Source organism: Taudactylus pleione, unplaced genomic scaffold (assembly GCF_031769625.1).
Source record: "Taudactylus pleione unplaced genomic scaffold, aTauple2 ptg000032l, whole genome shotgun sequence".
In the NCBI taxonomy this organism is placed as follows: Eukaryota; Metazoa; Chordata; class Amphibia; order Anura; family Myobatrachidae; genus Taudactylus; species Taudactylus pleione.
Genome location: NW_028284434.1, coordinates 37,651,403 through 37,669,771, shown reverse-complemented (window position 1 = coordinate 37,669,771; position 18,369 = coordinate 37,651,403). Strand labels below are relative to the sequence as shown.

General features: G+C 48.8%; 1 pseudogene; it reads right to left on the bottom strand.

The window, feature by feature from the left end:
* Positions 1 to 16,656: 16,656 nt before the first annotated feature.
* On the bottom strand, positions 16,657 to 16,756 carry LOC148539043 (U2 spliceosomal RNA; annotated as a pseudogene).
* Positions 16,757 to 18,369: the final 1,613 nt, after the last annotated feature.

Here is an 18,369-nt window from a genome sequence, read left to right as displayed (position 1 = left end):
GTCCAGCCAGCCCCTATGGACTTTGAAGTAGTGGACACAGCCCCTATTAACAACAGCAGCACAGCACAACACAGCCAGCCCCTATGGACTTTGAAGTAGTGGACAACAGCAGCACTACACTACACTACACTACACAGCCCTAACTCCCACCCTCCCTCTTCACTGTCCACAGCCGAGTGAGAAAATGGCGTCGACGTGGGTACCTTATATAGGATCCAAAACCCGCGAGACTCGGAAGGCGGGATGATGACGTTTTGCCTCGATTTCAGATCCGAGTCAGGCGGGTAAAGTCGAGCCTGATTCGGATCGGACTCGGATCGGGGGGGCTCGGGGGGGTTCGGATTTCAGAAATCCGAACCCGCTCACCCCTAGTATATATATATATGTGTGTGTGTCTGTGTATATATATATATATATATATATATATATATGTATATATATATATATGTACTGTATATTTATCTGTATGTGTTTGTGTATATATTATATGTGTGTATATATGTTTATATACAGTCAAGTGCATAAATATTGGGACATTGACAGGATCTTCATATTTTGGCCTCTATTCACCACCACAATGGCTTTGAAATTAAACAAACAAGATGTGCTTTAACTGCAGACTTTCAGATTTAATTTGAGGGTAATTACATCCAAATCACGGTGTATGAATTACAATGGTTTCTATATGTGCCACCCACTTTTTAAGGGACCAAAAGTAATGGGACAAACTAAATAATCCTAAATCTAACTTTCACTTTTTAATACTTTGTTGCAAATCCTTTGCAGGAAATTACAGCCTGAAGTCTGGAACGCATAGACATCACCAGACGCTGGGTTTCATCCCTGGGGATGCTCTGCCAGGCCTCTACTGCAAATGTCTTCAGTTCCTGCTTGTTCTTGGGGCATTTTCCCTTCAGTTTTGTCTTCATCAAGTGAAATGCATGCTCAATCGGATTCAGGTCAGGGGATTGACTTGGCCATTGCTTAACATTCCACATTTTAGCCTTAAAAAACTCTTTGGTTGCTTTTGCAGTATGATTCGGGTCATTGTCCTTCTGCACTATGAAGTGCCGTCCAATGAGTTCTGAAGCATTTGACTGAATATGAGCATATAATATTGCCCGAAACACTTCAGAATTCATTCTGCTGCTTTTGTCAGCAGTCACATCATCAATAAATACAAGGGAACCAGTTCCATTGGCAGCCATACATGCCCACGCCATGACACTACCACCACCATGCTTCACTGATGAGGTGGTATGTTTTGGATCATGAGCAGGTCTCTTCCCATCACTCTGGTACAAGTTGATCTTTGTCTCATCTGTCCATAGGATGTTGTTCCAGAACTGTAATGGCTTTTTTAGATGTTGTTTGGCAAACTCTAATCTGGTCTTCCTGTTTTTGAGGCTCACCAATGGTTTACATCTTGTGGTGAACCCTCTATATTCACTCTTGTGAAGTCTTCTCTTGATTGTTGACTTTGACACATATACACCTACCTCCTGGAGAGTGTTCTTGATTTGGTCAACTGTTGTGAAGGGGTTTTTCTTCACCAGGGAAATTATTCTTCTGTCATCTACCACAGTTGTTTTCCATAGTCTTCCGGGTCTTTTGGTGTTGCTGAGCACTCCGGTGCCTTCTTTCTTTTTAAGAATGTTCCAAACAGTTGATTTGGCCACACCTAATGTTTTTGCTATCTCTCTGATGGGTTTGTTTTGATTTTTCAGCCTAATGATGGCTTGCTTCACTGATAGTGACAGCTCTTTGGATCTCATATTGAGAGTCGACAGCAACTGATTCCAAATGCAAATGTCACACCTAGAATCAACTCCAGACCTTTTACCTGTTTAATTGATAATGAAATAACGAGGGAATAGCCCACACCTGTCCATGAAATAGCTTTTGAGTTGATAGTCCCACTACTTTTGGCCCCTTAAAAAGTGGGAGGCACATATAGAAACCGTTGTAATTCCTACACCGTTCACCTGATTTGGATGTAATTACCCTCAAATTAAATCTGAAAGTCTGCAGTTAAAGCACATCTTGTTTGTTTCATTTAAAAGCCATTGTGGTGGTGAATAGAGGCCAAAATATGACAATTCTGTCAATGTACCAATATTTATGCACCTGACTGTATATATATATATATATATATATATATATATATTCATATAGTATGTGTATGTAATGTATATACTATACATATATATGTGATATAAATTTTAATGTGTGTGTATATATTATATATACAGTATATTTATATATATATATATATATATATATATATTAATGTGTTTGTATGTGTATATATATATATATATACACATGTGTATATATATGTGAGACATATATTAATGTGTGTGTATTTATAATATATATATTGATGTGTTTGTATATGTGTATATATATATATATATATATATATATATATGTACAGAATAGTCCGGTACTCGCCAGTGGGAAACGCCATGTGCCTGGGTGCCAGTCCAACAAAAGTGCACATGTGTATATGGGAAAAACGGAGGGCACTCCAAAGGCTCAGCAGCAACAGTAAAACAAACCAGACAGAGCAGGTAGTATATGCCAACATGCGCTGAAACGTTGGCATATACTACCGGCTCTGGCTGGTTTGTTTTACTGTTGCTGCTGAGACCTGCGGAGTGCCCTCCGTTTTTCATATATATATATATATATATATATATATATATACATACACACTTCCTTGTGTCTGGTCTTATGCTGGGTACACATTTAACAATATATATATCATAATATATATATTTATATATTATATATATAATAGCATATAACATCGCAGCATCGCCCGTTCACTTGAATTCAATTCACAGAAATATCGCTGCACAGCTGATGACAGATATATCTGCTCATCGTGCGGTGTCTACGGGTGGTCTACCACCCGCCTGTACACTTGCTGTAGAAGCCGGCAGGTAGGGGGTCACGATGCGACCCTCGGCAAGGGGGACCGGAGAAGATGGTTGTTCACTGTGTATGAAGAACCAGCTGTGTACCCACTTTAAAATTGGTGGTGCGATTATCTGCTAAGGGGCATCTGCCAAAATTTTGCCTAGGGCACCAAATTGGCTAGGGCCGGCTCTGTGGAAAGCGGTGCAAACCAACTTGTTGTCTAGGGCTCCATGATGTTATAATCCGACTCTAGGTCAGATCATGGCTAACCATCAGCAGAGTCCTCACTTTTGTTTCTGAGATCATAGTGCATGTGAAGATCAGCGAAATTGCAATGAAGTCCCAAAACAACTGTTGTCAAATTTGGTAATGCAATACTTACATTTTGGTTGGCCAATGATAAGATTGTGGATATTGCAAAACAGGACTGCCATAAAAACAAATTTCTCTGCAATACATGTGTCCAAGTTTCCGATATATATGATTGTTCATTGGATCATAGATCTGATAACTCAACAAACAGGTTGTGCTCTTGTAATCTAAAGATTATAAATTCATCAATCGCTCTAAAAATCTGCTGAATATTGCAGTCTTTTGTCTCTCTCTACAGTTGATTTCATCCTAACATATCTTTTCACATATTATGGCCTTATCATTTCCTGACCATATGAGAGATAGCAAAACAAAATGTGTTAATGAGCAAATACCATTTTAAATCTTAACTATAATCAGTGAAGTTTAGATATTATAGATGTCTATACTCCTTGCTTGCTCCCACCACCCAGTGTTCCCTCTAAAATCTTATTTTGTTTATAATCATTTCCATACCTCCCACCCATCACAATTTTGACAGGAGAGTCTGGAATTAAGAGTCCTGTCCTGCCATCTGGCGCGTAGGACATTTTCCCAATTTGTGGAATGGTTGGGAGGTGTGCTCCTACTGCACGCAGCTGAGGCACGTGCAACCACTAAATGCACCATTTAAATGGCTCCAGAGGGTGTGGCCATGCCCACTGAGCATGTATCCATGTAAACTACAATGTATTCACTCCCACGCAGCCATGCTCTAAAACCCAACCCGGGGCTCTGCAATTTTTTGGAGATATGCATTTATGTCTTATATTGAGGGGACATTGGTACTGCCATTAGTACACTGCAGGTGCTAGTAATTATGTGTATGTGAAACTTTTTTCTTATGATTGTGACTGAAACGGTGCTCCTTGGCTGAAGATCTACAAGCAGGCACAGAATGAGTCCCTTTAAAAAGATAAGACAAGATCCAAAGTCCTTTTAAGGACTGCAAATGGCCATACTCTCTTCAAAGCAAGGCATTTAAAATGTGTCCTCTTCCCCATAATCTCATTTTATAAATTATGCTCCACAAAATGAACTTTTGTTTTTACACAGCTCCGGAAAACTAGGCGCAACGCTGTGCCTACTCTGCACTGTGCAAGAAACGCCGTCACACTTCGCCGACTGCTCCCCTCAATATCTGCAAACATATTCCCCACCGTCGTTGCAAGCTCATGCATGTCGGCGGAAATCTTGGCCCAGTTGCACAAAGCAGGGCTACTGTATGTGCTTTGCTCATACTGTATGAAGTTTTAAGCTACGTAAATGGCCTTTTGCCTGGGATAGATATATGAGACTTTTTCCGTACACATATCTTGTATTGTTTCTTTTTTTCTATTGATTTCTATTCAGTTTATGTTCTATAAAATATGTGCAAATGTATAATGCCGCAAAAAAAATTCCAGTTGAAAAATGTACCTGTTTAAAATGTAATGGAGAAACGCCGAAAGGATAGAAAGGAAACATGTCTTAGTGAAATACATTTTCCATTTTCTCAGCTGAAAAGTTGCTTTATGCCTCTTGCTTCCACTAAGAGTTTGGCTCTGACAAATAATTTAGACGAGGACAGAAAAGGTTTGTTTCCTATCTCACTGTTGAGAGAGTTATGTTCCTTCACCGCTGGAGTCAGCGTATAGAAAAGTTTCTCCAGTACTTCGTCATTTGGATCCCGAGTCACGTCTCGTCCCTCGTATTGATACATTTATATTTTGCGTTCAATGCCGCCAGCATGAAACTAGGAGTGACTGTGACATTGCAATAAAGAATATTTACCTGATTAGCTTACAATTGAACACCGCATTGATCCCAGACGCCCTTTTACCAAACATAAATTCTACTTATTTGTGTAAATATAAACATACTGTCCCTTCTGGCCACAATGTTATTAGTCGCATCTCTTAAAACCAGTTGCCAATATTCATTTGCTGGGACTGAGAAGTAATATTGCGGAGAATACGCATTAACTGTTCACTTCTTTTAGACATTTGCTAGTCACTGGTTTAAAACTTTTGGTTCCAGTAAAGGAGTCTTGTCATAGTTGTAGCGATTTCAGGGCAATTAATGTAAGTTTTGAATGTTAAAAACACAATTGGATTTCATGCTTTCCTATGGGGCCTGTCACATCTGTGTAGATGGAAATTAAAATAGGTTTCACCAAATTTAATTCTGGGACATACCAGTGCATAGTTTGTTGGTATTCCAATTTTTACATAAAGATTAAGTTGTTCCCTATATTTATTAGAGGATTAGACCCCCAGATTTTCAGATATGGTTTGCAAGCAGGGCTATTTAGACAGCCTCGGGGCCCGGGCACTAAAGGTAGCATGGCCATATCCGGGAGGCGAGGCCATGTCCCCTCCAGATAAAAAATAATGCTAAATATTATACACTGCAGCCGGGCCGGGCCCAAGTAATTAGTAACCCATCTCCAACCCTCTTAGTACCCCTTCCTGCAGGTAGAATACACTGTTCAGTTTAATCCACTGGTAATATAAAGCAAGAGCTTTGTCCCACCCCCACCCCCCTATTTTTCAAATAGGGACATAAGAAAAGAGCGTGGCCTCATGGGGAAGGGTCATGCCAAATCTGAATTGTCCCATACGATGATAAAGGGGTACCGATCCTGTTGTACCACTGTTATCCAGATATCACTGCCAAATACAGTGTGAATCCAATGGCTGCTTTGATGATACACAATAATTATGCAGTATAACTCACCAGCTATAGATGTAGTAGAGGGAATGCGTATGAAATCCCAGCAGTCGGGATACCTGCTGTCAATATACCGACAGCTGCATCCCGATGTTCAGGATCCCGACTAGGGTCCAGTAAATATAGTAACCCTCCCCCTTTCTTCCCCTAACCCTCTGTTCCTGCACTCTAACACTAACCCACACCGCACACCCTAACCCTCCCCGTTAGTACCTAAACCTAACCCTCCCCCCTTAGTGCCTAAACCTAACCCTTAGTGCCTAACCCTAACCCCCGGGGTGCCTAACCTCTCCCTCCCCTAGTCTAACCCAAAGCCCCCCCAGTGATACCCAATTCTATACCCCCCTCTTCCCTCGTGGCTAAGTCCTAACAAGCCCCGCTATACTTACGTTCAACATCCCGGCTGTCGGTATTCCGGCGCCGGTCTTCTGGCCGGGTAGTGGCATTCCTGCACCGGGATTTCGTCAGCCAGGATGCTGGCAGTAGGTATATTCACTACATCCTTTAGGAGAGCGCTGGTGAAGCTGCACCTGCAGCAGGATTTGTCCATAAGAACAACCGTGCACAAGCCTGGAGCCGGCAGTGTAGATCCACCTACTGAAGGTATGGAAAGAGTGCTACTTATAGTGTATATGCAGCAAATATCAGCAGCGGGAGATCAGTGTGTGTCCTGCGCCGGCAGCTGAATTAAATGGCAAAGGTACTCGAGGTGTGCTGGTAACACGTGAGTTGGGAATCAGTGGCTGTGTACAGGGCTGCCATCACAAAGTGTGTTAAATAAAAGAGGATGTGACTGAAGATGCTTAGGGAGGTAGCCAGATGGAGGGGGAGTTGGGGAGGCCAGGAGATGCTGGAGATAAAAGAAAAGGAAGCTACAAGTGAGAATAATTCTAAAGAGAAAATTTACAGGCCTGAGCAATGCCCCCTGCCCTGCAGTGCCCTGTACCGTGGCACATGTCGCACTACCCTAGTCACAGCCCTGATGTAAATTATTACCTCCTCCCTCTATTGGAGACAGCTGAAGGCTCTATATCATAAGGCATATGTCCCAACATTTGGTTTTTGAAAATCAAGACATGTCCATGTTCCTTCCAAAAAGGGGTGCAGTTGTTTCACGCTAGATGCCTCTTAGGCATAGGTTAGCTCAAGACCGCTCCTGTCCCCTGAAGATAATTCTCTATTGCTACCGCACCCATTCTCCTCTGCTCTGTCATGCAAACCACTACTGAATGGGACACACCTCTCAACATTTCCAGCAAAGTGGGACAAATACCATAGCTGCCTGTACAGCAGGACAGTCCACCAGAGTCGGGACTTTCCCTCCTAAAATCGGGATAGACGGATAGAGTATGTGTAGGATATGTCCTGATGGTATCAAGAAGCTGAGAGTTGCTGAGACATGACTGGCCCCACCCCTGTACATGTAAGAACCAATCCACACAGGGCATTTCTGCAAAGGAAGTTTTCCAGCTGTCAGTCGTTCCTGGTGTCATTTCTGAAATTCTTCTGACCTGCAATGTTTCTATATACGTGCACTTGCACCTCCTTGTCTGACAAACTCATTTCAAGCACCACATCCACTTCACTCCTTTTGGAGACGACACCTCTTTAATAATATTTTGTGCCTAGTTTTTGGGTTGGTGGATGGACCTAATTTTCCATATTTATGGTGTGGGACCTTTTTCTGTGTGAGACATATAAAGATTCCAGTTATTTCATGTGTATTATTCAGCTGGATGACGCGCAGCCTTTGATATATAATATTTATGTCAAATAATTTTACATGCTCTTCAAATTGTTATTTATTAAGCTATTTAGGTAACCTCTCACCACTCTTTTCCTTCTTTTTTAAGATGGACATGTATTTTTATTGGGTTGGGTACCGGATGCCGGCAGTCATAATCCAGACGCCAGTATCCCGACAGGGATAGGATACCTACACCTGTCGATAAGTATCCGAAACCTAAACCTCCCTCCCCGCAGCCTAAACCTAACATCCCCCCCCTCGCCACAGCCTAACCCTCCTCCCCGCAGCCTAACCCTCCCCCTATTGTCTACCCCTAACTCTCCCCCTAACACCAATACTTACAGTAGGGATGCTGGCGGTCGGGATGCGGGTGCCGGGATTTTGACTGGTGTCGGGATTCCAGCGATAGCATTCTGATCGCCGGCATCCCAACAACCGGGATATAAACGACATCCTTTTTTATTTTCCATAACTTGCAAAATAAAATAAAAAATTGTAGGTGCACTATATAGTAGGTCACATTCTTAACAATCTGTACCCACAGTGGCGGAACTACAGGAGACAATGGAGGCACCTGCCGCGGGCAGCAGCCCTGAAGGGGCACCTCCTCCACTGCTCCAACTGCCGAAAGTATGTGCTCAGTGATCACTGCTGACCACAAATTTGCCAGCCCTGCACATACACTAATAGGCAGCCTGTCCGGTGTTAGTTGTGAGGGGCGGGAGCTCAGGGTGGATCACCTGCTGACCCTGAAAGTGAAACACATTCAAAGATCAGTGCTTTCAGACAGGGGGCTTGGTGTGGGCGGAGATGCATTCGATGCTGCTGCCACGACCACATCACGCCCCCCAGTATGAAGGCACTGATCTCTTCAATGTGTTGCAGCCAACCCAGCAGATGATTCCCCCCTGCCTTTTCCACCGCAGCTAGGTGGGATCTATGGTGAGGTCTGGAGGGGACATCTCTGTACAGAGGGAAGATGATCTGTGGGGGCAATCAATGTATGGGTTAAGCCAGCGTTTTTCAACCACTGTGCCGTGGCACACTAATGTGCCGCGAGCGGTTGTCAAGTGCGCCGCGGTGGTCAGCTCAGCGCACTTGTACTGTAGTGTGTTTTATTCCAGTGGAGGCCAATGTATGTGTTTTATTCCAGTGGAGGCCAATGTAGTGTGTTTTAGTCCTGTGGAGGCCAATGCATGTGTGTTTTATTCCTGTGGAGGCCAATGTATGTGTGTTTTATTTCTGTGGAAGCCAATGTATGTGTTTTATTAATGTGGATGCCAATGTAGTATGTTTTATTCATGTGGAGGCCAATGTAGTGTGTTTTATTTTGTGGAGGCCAATGTAGTGTGTTTTATTCCTGTGGAGGCCAATGTATGTGTTCTATTCTTGAGGAGGCCAATGTAGTGTGTTTTATTCCTGTGGAGGCCAATGTAGTGTGTTTTATTTCTGTGGAGGCCAATGTAGTGTGTTTTATTCCTGTGGAGGCCAATGTATGTGTTTTATTCCTGTGGAGGCCAAAGTATGTGTTTTGTTCCTGTGGAGGCCAATGTATGTGTTTATTCCTGTGGAGGCCAATGTAGTGTGTTTTATTCCTGTGGAGGCCAATGTATGTGTTTTATTCCTGTGGAGGCCAATGTATGTGTTTATTTCTGTGGAGGCCAATGTATGTGTTTATTTCTGTGGAGGCCAATGTATGTGTGTTTTATTCCTGTGGAGGCCAATGTAGTGTGTTTTATTCCTGTGGAGGCCAATGTATGTGTTTTATTCCTGTTGAGGCCAATGTATGTGTTTATTCCTGTGGAGGCCAATGTAGTGTGTTTTATTTCTGTGGAGGCCAATGTAGTGTGTTTTAATTCCTGTGGAGGCCAATGTAGTGTGTTTTATTCCTGTGGAGGCCAATGTATGTGTTTTATTCCTGTGGAGGCCAATGTATGTGTTTATTCCTGTGGAGGCCAATGTAGTGTGTTTTATTTCTGTGGAGGCCAGTGTAGTGTGTTTTATTCCTGTGGAGGCCAATGTATGTGTTTTATTCCTGTGGAGGCCAATGTATGTGTTTATTCCTGTGGAGGCCAATGTAGTGTGTTTTATTTCTGTGGAGGCCAATGTAGTGTGTTTTATTCCTGTGGAGGCCAATGTATGTGTTTTATTCCTGTGGAGGCCAATGTATGTGTTTATTCCTGTGGAGGCCAATGTATGTGTTTATTCCTGTGGAGGCCAATATGTGTGTATATTTTTATGTGGGAGACAATGTTTATGTTTTGTCATTGGTCACGTACACTGCATAGCCGGGTAGTGTGCCTTGACAATTTTAAAATCTTGTGTAATGTGCCTAGAGTTGAAAAGGTTGAAAATCACTGGATTAAGTGCTGTGTCTGTGTGTGTGTGTGTGTGTGTGTGTGTGCTCTTGCAATTCTATCTTTCTGGGGACTTGGGGTGGACAGCACACCAACACCGGTGGTACATCTAGCACAGTGGAGACCTAAAATTAAGTCCCTGTGAGTCAAACCATTGGGGACGAAAGAGGAGGCATGTCCCTGTTATCCCACATAGCAATAGGGCATGTCCCTGAAAATCACATTTCCAAGAGTATTATGGGTGTCGGTGTGCATGCCGTGCTGAGGGTGTGTGTTTAAGAGATCTCTGACTGACAAAAAAAAAAGGAAGAAAACTTTTGGGCACTGCTGCAATACTGATTTCAACCTGTAAGTGGCGACTGGGCTCCCCGTGGCAGCAGCGAGACTTCCCGAAAAGACTAAAAAAAAATTACCGGGGTGCAGCTGCAGTGTTGCTGTGCATCCACCAGGGGGGCACCTGGGGGGCGTGTCCCCACCTTACACTCTGCCCATGTTTTAATTTCATGGGTAGCTATTTACAAAAAAATATAAATACATTTGGGGTGCAGTGGTGCTGCGCGTCTACCGGGGGGCATTTCTGCACATTACACTCTCCCCATGTTTTAATTTCATGGGAGGCTATATCAAAAAAAATAAAAAATTGGGGTGCAGTGGCACTGCGCCTCCACCGGGGGGCGTTTTTGCTCCGTACACTATCCCGATGTTTTAATTTCATGGGCGGCTATTTTTTTCCCCCCAAAAAATATTGGGGTGCAATGGCGCCACGTGTCCACCTGGGGGGGGTGTTTCTGCACCTTATACTCTCCCCATGTTGTAATTTTATGGGCGGCTATTTTTTTCCCCAAAAAAATTTTTGGGGTGCAATGGTGCCACGTGTCTACCAGGGGGGAGGGCGTTTCACAACCTTACACTCTCCCCATGTTTTAATTTCATGGGCGGCTTTTTTTTTTCCCAAAAAAATTTTTTGGGGTGCAATGGCGCCACGTGTCCACCAGGGGGGAGGAGGCACCTGGGGGGGCATGTCCCCACCTTACACTCTCCCCATGTTTTAATTTCATGGGCGGCTATTTAAAAAATACTCCCCTCTGCGGAGGCCCCAATGAGGTCGGATCAGGGTGCCCGCGTACGGCCGGCGCTTCCAAGGCCTCGGGGAAGAGAGGGAGAAGTCGCCGCTGTAGGTGGCGCGCAGCAATGATGCCGTGATGTCTGGGGGAATTCCTCCGCCGGATTGTTAGGAGCGGTCAAGAGAGAATGCCGGGGGGGTCTTCTCCCTCCCGAGGGGGCCCAGGCCGGGCTCCATGAGACCCATGGGGACTCCGCGAGCGAGGTGGCCCGGAGAGGGAACCAGCAGTGCGAGGGAGATACTGTGACTGAGCTGGCCCGATCAGAGAATCAGAGGGTGACCGGGGTGAGAGCCACTTCGCAAGCGTGGTTCCCGGGTGGGCTGAACAGGGCGAACCTTCTCTCTTCCTTTACCAGGAGCGCGAGGGAAATACTATGACTTAGCTGGCCCGATCAGGGAACCAGAGGGTGACCGGGGTGAGAGCACCTTCACAGGCATGGTTCCCGGTTGGGCTGAACAGGGTGAACCTTCTCCCTCCCTTTACAAGGAGCGCAAGGGAGATACTGTGACTGAGCTGGCCCGATCAGTGAACCAGAGGGTGACCGGGGTGAGAGCCCCTTCGCAAGTGTGGTTCCCTGTGGGCTGAATAGGGCGAACCTTCTCCCTCCCTTTACCAGGAGCGCGAGGGAGATACTGTGTCTAAGCTGGCCCGATCAGGGAACGAGAGGGTGACCTGGGTGAGAGCCCCTTCGCAGGCTTGGTTCCCGGGTGGGCTGAACAGGACGAACCTTCTCCCTCCCATTACCAGGAGCGTGAGGGAGATACTGTGACTGAGCTGGCCTGATCAGGGAACCAGAGAGTGACTGGGGTGAGAGCCCCATCGCAGGCTTGGTTCCCGGGTGGGCTGAACAGGGCGAACCTTCTCCCTCCCTTTACCAGGAGCGCAAGGGAGATACTGTGACTGGCGGTGAGACCAACGGGGCTCCAGGAGAGCATGGGAGATTCTGTGAGCGAGGCTCCAGGAGAGCATGGGAGATTTTGCGAACGGGGCGGCCCGACCAGGGCTCCTGGAGAGTATGGGAGATTCTGCGAGTGAAGCGTCCCGGCGCCCGGGCTCCAGGAGAACATGGGAGATTCTGCGAGCGAGGCATCCCGACCAGGGCTCCAGGAGAGCATGGGAGATTCGTCCCAGAAAGTCTTTCGTCCCAGCACTTTAGGGCCGCACCCTCACCACCAAGCCAGACTCCAAGAATTTTGATGAAGTCTGGCTTGACAGCAAAGGGGAATGGAGCGGAGGATGACAGGTGCCACTGCCCGAACAGCATAGCCTCTGACTTCCCACAGTTGACCTTTGCCCCTGAAGCTTGGCCGAAGCTCTCGCAGGTCTGGACGAGTGCTGTCACCGAACTCTGGTCAGCGCAGAAGACAGTGACGTCGTCCATGTACAGCGAACACTTGGCCTCTCTATGGTCTGGACCCGGTGCGATGACCCCTCTGATCTCTGGTTTCCGTTTGATGCATACAGCCAGGAGCTCTATAACACAAACAAAAAGAAGAGGTGAAAGAGGGCAGCCTTGTCTGACCCCAGATAGAATAGGAAAGGGGTCAGTCTTCCAGCCATTCACCAACACCGAGCTGTGAATATCAAGGTACATCAGGTTAACATGTATGTGCAAAACATTTCACCAAGCCCAAATCTCTGCAGGACCCTACCCATCAACACATGTGAGACAAGGTCAAAGGCCTTCTCCTGGTCAAGGCTGACCAGAGCCGCATGCACGTTCCGGTCCTTGATGTAATGGACCGTGTCTCTGAGGAGGGCAAGGCTATCTGCAATCCTGCGGCCAGGAATGACGCAGGTCTGGTCCGGGTGATGATCTGTACGATGACAACCTTCAGCCTGTTGGCAAGTACTTGGCGAGGATCTTGTAGTCCAAGTTCAGGAGAGAGATGGGCCTCCAATTTTTCAGCTCGCATCTCTCCCGCTTATGCTTATACAAGATCGTGATCAGTCCCTCCCTCAGTGAAGGAGGCATTTTGCCCTCCACCACCATCTCCTTGTACAGCTCGAGCAGGTCCGGGCCAATGAGGTCCCACAGCGCTACATAGAGCTCTGCTGGGAGACCATCACTGCCCGGGGTCCTGTCCTGCCTAAAGGATCTGGCGGCAGAGTGCAACTCCTCCAACACCAAGGGAGCATCCATGGCTGCTTTACCTGCAGGATCAATAGTGTTAGTGATACCTGACAGGAACTCATCAGCCACAGCACTGTCCGTTGTCTTTGGGGAGTAGAGGTCACCATAGTAGTCTGTGATGACCTTCATGATGCCCTCCTTCCCCTGCCTGGGAATACCGGTCTCATCTCGCAGCTCAGTCAGGGGCGTGTGGCCAGAGTGGAGTTTCCTGAAAAAGAAAGAGTTACATTTCTCACCCTTCTCCAGGTTCTCCACCTTGGAACGGAAGATGATGCGTCTGGATTCCTCCTCGAAGTGCCCTTTCAGGCTCTTTTTGGTATCGTCCAGATCACCTCTCACGTCTCAGCCGCACCGTTGGAGGTCCTGCAGGGACTGCAGTTGTCTCTGCAGTCCCCTGAAGTTCCTCTTTCGGTCGCACGCCTGTTGTCTACCTTTGACCTGAAAGAAACTGCGAATGTTAGCCTTAACATATTCCAACCAGTCACTCATACAATCAAAATAGCATTTATCATTCTTCCATGTGATGTAGGCATCCTTAAGCTCCTCCAACACCTCCTCCCTTTCCAACAGAGCACAGTTCAACTTCCAGGAGCCTGGGCCAGGACGGAAACCATTGCCCTGGACTCCTTGGAAGAGAATGGCCCTGTGGTCAGAGAAGAAGCAGGGAACCATAGCATGCCTATTTTGCTTCACTGCTCTAGAGGTAAACACAAAGTCAATGCGGGAATGCACCGAGCTATCGGGGCGGCTCCACATGTAATTCACGGAGCCAGCCCCCATGGAGCCCACAGCATCCCGCAGAGAAGCTTCGGTTACCATTTCTATGAGCAGTTTAGATGTCAAGTCAAGCTTAGCAGTGTTACAGGTGCTGCGTCCATCCTCCTCCATGGAGCAGTTGAAATCTCCGGCCATCACTACTGCCCTAGTGGTTGCGAGCTGCAGTCGCAGGGTCTGGAAAAGCTCCAAATGCTCATTCTTACCAGGGGGTGCATACACGCAGATTAGCCTAATAGGCTCACCTGCCCAGGAGCCATCTACGATAAGCAATCTGCTACAGACAAACTCCTGGACAGAATCTAGCATGAAGAGGCTCCCCCTAATAAGAATGGCGACCCCTGCAGACTTACACTCACCCCCACCAGACCAATAGGACGGACCATGAGACCACTGCCGGCCCAGATGTCTATAGGACCTGGAAAAAGGAATAGAGCATTCCTGCAACATGTAAACATCACATTTCTGAGTATCTAAAAATGCAAACACAGACTGTCTTCTAAACTTATCCTTAATACTCCTCACAATAATGGTAAAAAGGGAAAAAGACACCATTAGTTGGGAGAAAAAAGGTTAGAACACAGAAAATAACATTTACCTACCACTCCTGTCGGGCGGTGCTTCCTCTTGCTCAGCTGCCAGGTCGCTCTGTTGGGGCAGCTGCATGCAGCTCTGGATCAGCTGTTCGATCAAGCTGTCGGCACCTGGGTCGGATACTTCCTCCTCCATGAGGCTTTCCACCATCGCCTCCATTTCATCCTCCAGTAGAAGAGGGTTCTCGACCTGCTCGACCGCCAGCTTCTTGGAAAGATCGGGGTCTGCAGTTGGGCTGTCAAACTCCTTTCACTTCCTACTTGACTGTTGAGTGCCTGCAGCGGGTACAAGAGGGGGAAACTCTTCCTCGGGGAGGAGAGAGACAGGGGGAGTGGTAGAGACAGTGGGATGGAGCAGAGAGCAGAAAGGTGGGGGAGGAGGGGTTGTGCCAGCAATGGGGATGGGGGTTGCTGTCACAGTGGGAAGAGGGAGAGGGGTAGGAGGGGTGGAAAGGGAGGGAGGAAGTGGGGTGGGTAGGGTAGGAGAGGTGGGAGGGGGTGGGGTGGGTTTGGAAGGATTCTTACCCTCCTGGCGCCTCTGCTGGCCTTGTCCCATCACTGCTGCCGCATAGGATTTCACCCTATTGGGGCAGTCTCTGTAGACATGGCTCACCTCCCCGCAGAGGCTGCATGTCTTCTGTGTGGGGCAGTACTTGGTGTCATGTCCTGCCACCTTGCACTTCTTGCAGGCTGCCACCTTGCAGTCTCTCCCAATGTGGTCCTTCCCACCACAGTTCTTGCAGATCCGCGGCTGGTCGGGGTAACTGAGAAATCCAGCAGATGCGCCCAGGGAGAAGAACTGTGGCAGGTGTCTGACTCCATCGGGGCTCCCGTTGTCCTTTTGCAGCCTGACAATGACTGCCCACTTGCCTGTCCAGAAGCCATTCCTGTCCAGGATCTTGGAGGGGTCCTTGATCACCGTGCAGAATCGGCCCAGGAAGGTAGCCAGGTGTGTGTGGGTTCCGCATTGAAACCGTCACCTGCCTCTCCTCTCTTTGAATAGGGCAATTGCCCACAAAGCAAGAGAAAGGGGATTCAGGCCTCGCCGCTTTCACCGCTTCCCAATACCTCTTGCAGATGGCAATGGAGGCAAAGGTCACATTGAAGATTCCCTTGATGTAGTTCTGTATGCTGAGGGTTTCAGCAGTCGAGAACCCCTGCTCAAGGATCATCTTCTTGCCGAAGGTCTCCGTCGTCATGTCTGGCATCTTTCCCTCCACCTCCTTCAGCTTCATCACCACAGTCTGCCTCATCCAGGGCTCCAAGGCTGGGGTACCCTTTGGCTGGGTCTGGCTGGGCTTCCCGGGATCTGCTGCTGGAGGGGTGGTGGAGGTGGATGGGACCTGGTCGGGCAGAGCTTCGGCCGGCTTCGGTCCCTTCTTTCCAGTCTTCTTCCTGGCAGAGGTGGCTGGAGCAGAGGCTGGAGCTGGCACCGGGGTTGGGGCAGCTGAGGCCATCTATCCTGCTTCTTGCCCGGGGTCGAAGTGGGGCTGGAAAAGGGTCTGCACTGGTCGGAGGTCGGAAGTCGCTTTCGCAAAGGGCAGAGCAAACAAGTCTAACCCAATGCCAGTCGAAGTCCTTCCTCGTTGCAGTCGCAGGGTCTGGTCGTCGCTGGTCGGAGGTCGGGTGTCGCCTTCGCAGAGGGCAGAGCAAACAAGTCTAGCCCAATGCCAGTCGAAGTCCTTCCTCGTCGCAGGGTCTGGTCATCGCTGGTCGGAGGTCGGCTTCACAGAGGGCAGAGCAAACAAGTCTAACCCTCTGCTACTTGTAGTCCTTCCTCGTTGCAGTCGGCAGTCTGGGGGACGCTGATCGGAGATCGGCTGTCGCTTCTCCACAGGGCAGAGCAGGCAAGTCTCACCCTCGGCAGGTCAAAATCCTTCTTCCTCTCAGCAGTCCTCGTTCAGCTTCCTCGGCCAGTGCAGGTCAGAAAAAATGCAGCAGCAGGTCCTCTGGAGCCCGAGTGTAGCCAAAGTTCAGTCAGTCAGCACTAATAAGAACAGATACTACACTTGATCTTAGCCAAAAGGCCGAGAAGTGAGGCATCCCGGCTAGGGCTCCAAGAGAGCATGGGAGATTCTGTGAGTGAGGCGTCCCGGCCAGGGCTCCAGGAGAGCATGGGAGATTCTGCGAGCGAGGCATCCCGGCCAAAGCTCCAGGAGAGCATGGGAGATTCTGCGAGTGAGGCGTACTGGCCAGGGCTCCAGGAGAGCATGGGAGATTCTGCGAGTGAGGCGTCCCAGCCAGGGCTCCAGGAGAGCATGGGAGATTCTTGATGCGAGGCATCCCGGCCAGGGCTCTAGGAGAGCATGGTAGATTCTGCAAGCGAGGCGGCCCGGCAGAGCTCCAGGAGAGCATGGGAGATTCTGCGAGCGATGCAGCCTGGCCACGGCTCCAGGAGAGTATGGGAGATTATGTGAGCGAGGCGTCCCTGCCCGGGTTCCAGGAGAGTATGGGAGACTCTGTGAGTGAGGCATCCTTGCCCAGGCTTCAGGAGAGCATGGGAGATTCTGTGAGTGAGGCATCCTTGCTCGGGCTCCAGGAGAGCATGGGAGATTCTGCGAGCGAGTCTTCCCGGCCAGGGCTCCAGGCGAGCATGGGAGATTCAGAAAGTGAGGCATCCTGGCCAGGGCTCCAGGATAGCATGGGAGATTCTGCAAGCGAGGCGGCCCGGCAGAGCTCCAGGAGAGCATGGGAGATTCTGCGAGCGATGCAGCCTGGCCACAGCTCCAGGAGAGTATGGGAGATTATGTGAGCGAGGCGTCCCTGCCCGGGCTCCAGGAGAGTATGGGAGACTCTGTGAGTGAGACATCCTTGCCCAGGCTTCAGGAGAGCATAGGAGATTCTGTGAGTGAGGCATCCTTGCTTGGGCTCCAGGAGAGCATGTGAGATTCTGCGAGTGAGTCTTCCCGGCCAGGGCTCCAGGCGAGCATGGGAGATTCAGAAAGTGAGGCATCCTGGCCAGGGCTCCAGGAGAGCATGGGAGATTCTGCGAGTGAGGCTTCCCGGCCAGGGCTCCAGGAAAGCATGGGAGATTCAGGGAGGGAGGTGTCCCAGCCAGAGCTCCAGGAGAGCATGGGAGATTCTGGGAGGGAGGCGTTCCTGCCAGGGCTCCAGGAGAGCATGGGAGATTCTTGATGCGAGGCATCCCGGCCAGGGCTCCAGGAGAGCATGGTAGATTCTGCAAGCGAGGCAGCCCGGCAGAGCTCCAGGAGAGCATGGGAGATTCTGCAAGCGATGCAGCCTGGCCACGGCTCCAGGAGAGTATGGGAGATTATGTGAGCGAGGCGTCCCTGCCCGGGTTCCAGGAGAGTATGGGAGACTCTGTGAGTGAGGCATCCTTGCCCAGGCTTCAGGAGAGCATGGGAGATTCTGTGAGTGAGGCATCCTTGCTCGGGCTCCAGGAGAGCATGGGAGATTCTGCGAGCGAGTCTTCCCGGCCAGGGCTCCAGGCGAGCATGGGAGATTCAGAAAGTGAGGCATCCTGGCCAGGGCTCCAGGATAGCATGGGAGATTCTGCAAGCGAGGCGGCCCGGCAGAGCTCCAGGAGAGCATGGGAGATTCTGCGAGCGATGCAGCCTGGCCACAGCTCCAGGAGAGTATGGGAGATTATGTGAGCGAGGCGTCCCTGCCCGGGCTCCAGGAGAGTATGGGA